Here is a 5334-nt window from a genome sequence, read left to right on the forward strand (position 1 = left end):
GACAGATGTGGTAAGACACTGCCTTCTTGTCCCCAAGAGATCCAACCAGAAATGGGGGTCCCCCACTGACTGCGATTAGGAAATGGTCCTGACTCCCAGATATGGTGTGCGGGACATTGACCTGGCTGCTGTGCTGTTACTGACTGCTCTGGCTCCTTCTCCAAATCCTGTCTCACATTCTGACCTCTGGTCCTCTAACTGATCCTGTTGTCTCCCCTCTCCCTCCGATCCACACCCTAGGGCCTTTGTACAGGCTCACTCTCTTGTTATACATAATGCATCTGCTGACTTTAAGTTAAAGTCACTGCTCAAATTGAACAACACAGCCTGGATGACAGCACATCTGTTTACAACATGGTTCACTGAATATTTTGAGTCCACTGTTGAGACCTACCACTCAGAGAAAGATATTCCTTTCAAAATATGACTGCTCACTGGCAAGTGCTGTGGTTCCCATGGAGAGACTGATGCTGGTGTGTGCCCCCCTCCACACACGCACCAAAGTTAGGAAAAGTCTTATGACTCGCATAATAGAGGTCTCTGAGGAGAGCAGGGCCAGAATCTGAAGTAGCTCTGAAATGGCTTGAGGGAGCAAGGAAAGGAGCCTGGTCTGGGTTTTTGTTGTGGTTGGAGGTTTTAAAGAAAAATTATTTAATGACACCTGTCAAAGATGGTAAGGCATATTTTATTCAGAACCACTGTGATACGTAGGGACCACCGTGATGGGATTCACAGTGGGGGAGAAATGAGATTGGACTCTACTCTGAATGCAGCATGGGCAAGTGGGAATTCATGGCCAGGCAGCATGGTGGGGGTCACAGGATGGAAAATTACTAAGAGAAAAAACAAGTGTTGGGGTTTCTGGCTAACCTGACCTAACAGGATTCTTACCAAAGAGAGGCCAGAGTGATCAGACACCACCTGAGGGATGGTGGAGATGGAGGAGGAGCCTGAGCAGATCTCGATGGTGATCAGACATACGAGTGGGTGTTCTGGTTAAACTGACTTAGCAAGGTTCTTGCTAAAACTGGATTTTACAAGGAAGTGCACAGACAGGCCTACAAGAAGGTTCAGGAGCCTGACTAAAGTTTGGTCAAAGCAAGAAATCTTTGCCAGGGCTGAGACCAGGGCAAGAGTTCTGCACACAGACAGGGATTGTGTGGTTGGATCCAAAGCCACTTCCAGAGAAGGGACTTCTTAATCCTGGCGGGGAAGGAAAAAGCCTCCCAAGAACCATTGCCCCAGCCCCGCCCAGCACCCCCCTTCCCTCCCTGACTCCCTGCTGCCCCTCCTGCCCCAGCAGCCATGGGCTTGTCAGGCCAGCGCCAGAGCACCGAGGGTGGATGGAAAGAGCGTCCAGACCCGCAGGGACCTGGTTGTCAGACGCACCGGTCTCACTATGGGAGCTGCCCCCACCCACTCCACCTGAGGAGCTGCTGCCCCCGACGGCCCCGCCCCAAACCATGCCAGCCAGTCCCAGCGGCTAAGAGTCCAGGTGAGCACAGTCTTCCATGCCGACCGGTGCAGGTGTCCCTACCCGCGTCCCTCTCCCCGCTGCCCAGGAGAATGAGCAGAATGTGATGCTCAACCACTGGGGCCAATCCAGGTGAGCAACGTGGGCAGGGCCAGAAGTGTGGGCGGAAGTGCATCGGTCACCATCTTGGCGTCCGGCGGGGCCCCTCTCGGAGGGCCGGCCACATTGTCCCTCCCCCCTCGGTCTGGGTCATTTGCTATGAACACTGCAGCAGTGACCCATCAGGGCAGCGGAACAGACGCGTTTTGGCAGCGCTCCCCCAGGGTGGGTGCATCAGGCGTCAGTTTGCCTAGGCCCACAGATGTGGCCATCTTGCTTTACGGAGGACAGATGGGCACGCGCCGCCATCTTGCCATCCTGCGGGGCTTGGGGACCAGCTCCCACTTGCTGCACAGTGTCACTTCGAGCCCTACTCTTGTGGCAGTCCCACTGTGGGGTGGAGAGGAGGGGGCCGGAGCCTGGCAGCATGACAGCCTGAGGCCCGGGATGGTGATCACTGCACTGCCGCAAACTGCTCCCACCACTGGGCAACGAGGAGAAACAGCCATCTCCTTCCACAGGTAACCAGCTGCTGCCGCCCAGTCAGCCCCCCTGGTGTTCCAGCCCAAGGCAGGCAGCATTCTGTGCTTGGGGCCTCGGGGCCGGTCCAGAAGGTGAGTGAGCGCCAGGCGCTATGTGGCCTTGGTCTGTGCCACTGTCTCTGCTCTGGGCACCTCGGGCCACTGCGGCCATCCCATGGCCACTGGCACCCACCTTATGGCCTCCACCACACTGTCACCCCCACCCCCTGGCCACTCTGCTCTCCACTGATTCAGGCTGGGGCCAACAATGTCAAGAAACAGGGTATTCTGGAAACACTCTTTCTTAGGTCACTATCTTGCATTTGCCGTGACTTTTCTGCTCTTTTGATGGCAGGGAGCCTGCCTTGATCTCTGAGATCAGGAATGTGGCTGAGCAAATGCAGCTTCTACCTCCAAATTGACACGCCTCTCAGATGCTCTGTTGCTAGAAGGGTCCTGGCAGTGCAGGGAAAGGTGGCTCTGCACTGGAGGTGAGTCCTGGAGAGGCATCTGACTCTGCAGATTCTGCATGTGACAGCATCCTGGGTGGAGGAGGTTGCAACCCACTCCTCACTGGGAGGCTTACCCTGGGGACTCAGGGAAGGGGTTCCTCTCTTCACTTCTTCCTTGGGATCCCACAGCAGGATGAGGGGTTTGCCTTCCCCTTGGCCTGGCTCCCTTCATGAGGGCTTCTGGAATTCAGCCAGTTGAGTGAGTCCTTTCCTGCAGACTCTGCAATGGAGGTCCCAGAACAGTGCACTGAAGACATTCTACTTTGAAAACCTCTTGGCAGATTCTTTTGTTTCATGTTGCAGGTTGTTATTGAATTTTTCAAGACCTGAATGCCACTTGTTGTCTTTAGTCTTATTCAAAGTTAACAGTGATTTGTTTTAAGTCGGAAGTTGTTACAATCTATCCAAAGAACTAGTAATGTGAGCTTGTTTCAGAGGTCAGACAACATGCTTTCTTGACAGTTTCCTTCAGAGCCTGTGTCCCAAAAGTTTTGTTACTGTTTTTGAGAATGATGCAAAACACTACAGAGAAGGTTGCTCTTGGCATGTGTCATTGTTTAACGTGGTATGGGGGCAAAGGAAGTGGGAGTCCTTTCGTAACTGTCACAAAGCATTGAGAAATGTTAGAAGGTCAGGTTGCTTGGAACTCCCTGAGGACCTAGTATCCACCCGGCCTCATGGGGGTTAGATGAACTCAGGAGGAGAAGAAAGCCTCGAGAGAGACCCCCTTCCTCCCCATGTGCATAGTTTTCTCTAAATAGAGATTTTACCTTAATGAGGAGAAAAGATTATGAAGTGTCTTGGTCAGTACATTTCAGGGGCTGGTTGCTTGGTACAGGAAGCAGTTTTCCTCCTGGTAGTGGAAGGACAGGAGGAACACAGAACCACAGCTCTTGGGGCTGACCTCCTCTTGGCGGCAGTCCTGCATCCTCAGCTGCTTGAGTAGAGCTGGGGCCAGGCGCCCTGCTGAGTGCCTGGGAGGCTCTGCTGGCCGACACCTGGCCTGGCTTTGAAATAGGGGGACCAATCCTCCCTGTTTTAGCACCCAAAGTCCTGCATCCCAGGGACAGCAGGAGGGTTGGACAGCCATGAGCTTCTAGGAACTATTTCTGAGGCTTCCTGAAGCCTTTCCTGTTGTCTTGGTGCCATCCTGTGCTCTCTGCCCGAGCATCTTTGTTCCTACAGGGCACTTACCACAACCTGGGAGGAGGTCTTCACCTTCCTTCCTTCTCTGCCCTACAGATGGTCAGCTCCTTAAGGTAGACAGTGGGTCTTTCATCTTTCTATTACAGTAATAACTTGCAAGCAGAGGTGTTCCTTAAATCTTTACTAAAGTTTTAAATGGGCAAAATTCCTAAGTGTGGGTGTTCCCAAAAACACTTGTTTTGCTTTTATAATTGATTATTTTAGGGGGAGACATTTAATTCTTTCTTTTTAACTACTTTTTCATGTATCCTTGCAGGCTCCACATAAAGGACTCAAAACGTCTTGTCCAGTTGCTAAAAGCTGTTCACAGGGATGACTGGACCCTACTAAGTATTCTTTCATCTGTAGTGAACATTTCACCAAAAAAAACTCTTGAACAGGCTGGAGGGTCAGTACTACATGTTCAAGCCCACGGCCTTGCCCTCCATCTTCCACCTGACTGAGAAGGAGGAGCTGAAGGCCACGGCCGCCCCAGAAGAAATGACACCAAGATAGCCGCCAGGGACAAGAGGAACATGCCAGTGAAGCAGACGGGAAAGGAGCTTCAGGTTCATCCTTATCCTCGAGGGAAAACCTGAGGGCCCAGCCAGGGTCCCGCAAATTGAAGCGAGCCCTTCTGCAGGGCAAACCCGAACCCAGTGCCACCCAGGAAGCCACCAGTCAGGAGCGGGCAAAGAGTCTCTGGAAGGAACTCCAGGAGACAGTGTGGTCTCCACAGCGTGAGGCAGCCAGGGAGATGCAAACAGGTCTGCTGTAGATGCTGGCGATGAGACCCCCCTCTTCCCAGCCAGGGCCTGCTGGATAAGAGTGGCATTTCCGTGGGTGACTTTATCCCTCAGGATCTGAGGCATGCAGATTTATTGGCTGGCATCCTTCTTACAGTTTCTCCTCAGCACACACTCAAGAGAGGCCATCTGTCCCTCGAGAGGCTGTTGACCGAAAGAGGCTGAAGAGAGATGTGGAGCCCACCTACAGTGGGACCAGCCTTGGGCCTGATGAGAGCTTGGCCCAGAGCCCCCACATTCATCATTCACAATGATGCCTCAGAAACCCTCCCAGAGCCCCTTCACCCTCCAACTGATGTCACCCCGGAGCCAGCTGCAGAAGATGTGCAGGGTGAACACAGCAACACCGGCCCCAGGTCCCTCAGCGGGGTCATCCTGTCAGCGCTGGGGCCTAAGAACTCCTCGACTCGCTGCACTCCTACTGCTTTTGCTCCCGGGGGAACAGGAGCACGTGTGCCACCTGCAGGAGCAGGTGGAGAAGGACAGCGAGCTGAAGAGGGGCAGCTGCCGACAGCCAGGTGCACACGCTGCAGGAGGAGCTGGACGAGCTGAAGGGAGGGGCTCCCTAACTGAGCAGCCTGCTGCCCCCAGCCGAGGTCAGTCCTGGGGCTCAGGGCTCCCCCACTGCCTGCTCTTCATGAGGAGTTTCCTGCTTCACAGCAGACAGCCCCTGAGCACTTCTGTGTGCAGCATGCCTGCTGCTATCTTGGGAGAAGTCTCTGCTGGTAGCCGCCCCT

At 53.9% G+C, this 5334-nt stretch overlaps 1 long non-coding RNA gene across 1 annotated transcript; it reads left to right on the forward strand.

Moving 5' to 3' along the window:
- Window positions 1-1585: 1585 nt before the first annotated feature.
- On the forward strand, window positions 1586-5125 carry LOC131394098 (uncharacterized). The gene is made up of 3 exons (XR_009216065.1): window positions 1586-2094; window positions 2450-2585; window positions 4069-5125. It is a non-coding gene; the product is annotated as an uncharacterized LOC131394098 (long non-coding RNA).
- The last annotated feature ends 209 nt before the right edge of the window (window positions 5126-5334 follow it).

Source organism: Diceros bicornis, chromosome 29 (genome assembly GCF_020826845.1).
Source record: "Diceros bicornis minor isolate mBicDic1 chromosome 29, mDicBic1.mat.cur, whole genome shotgun sequence".
Classification (NCBI taxonomy): Eukaryota; Metazoa; Chordata; class Mammalia; order Perissodactyla; family Rhinocerotidae; genus Diceros; species Diceros bicornis.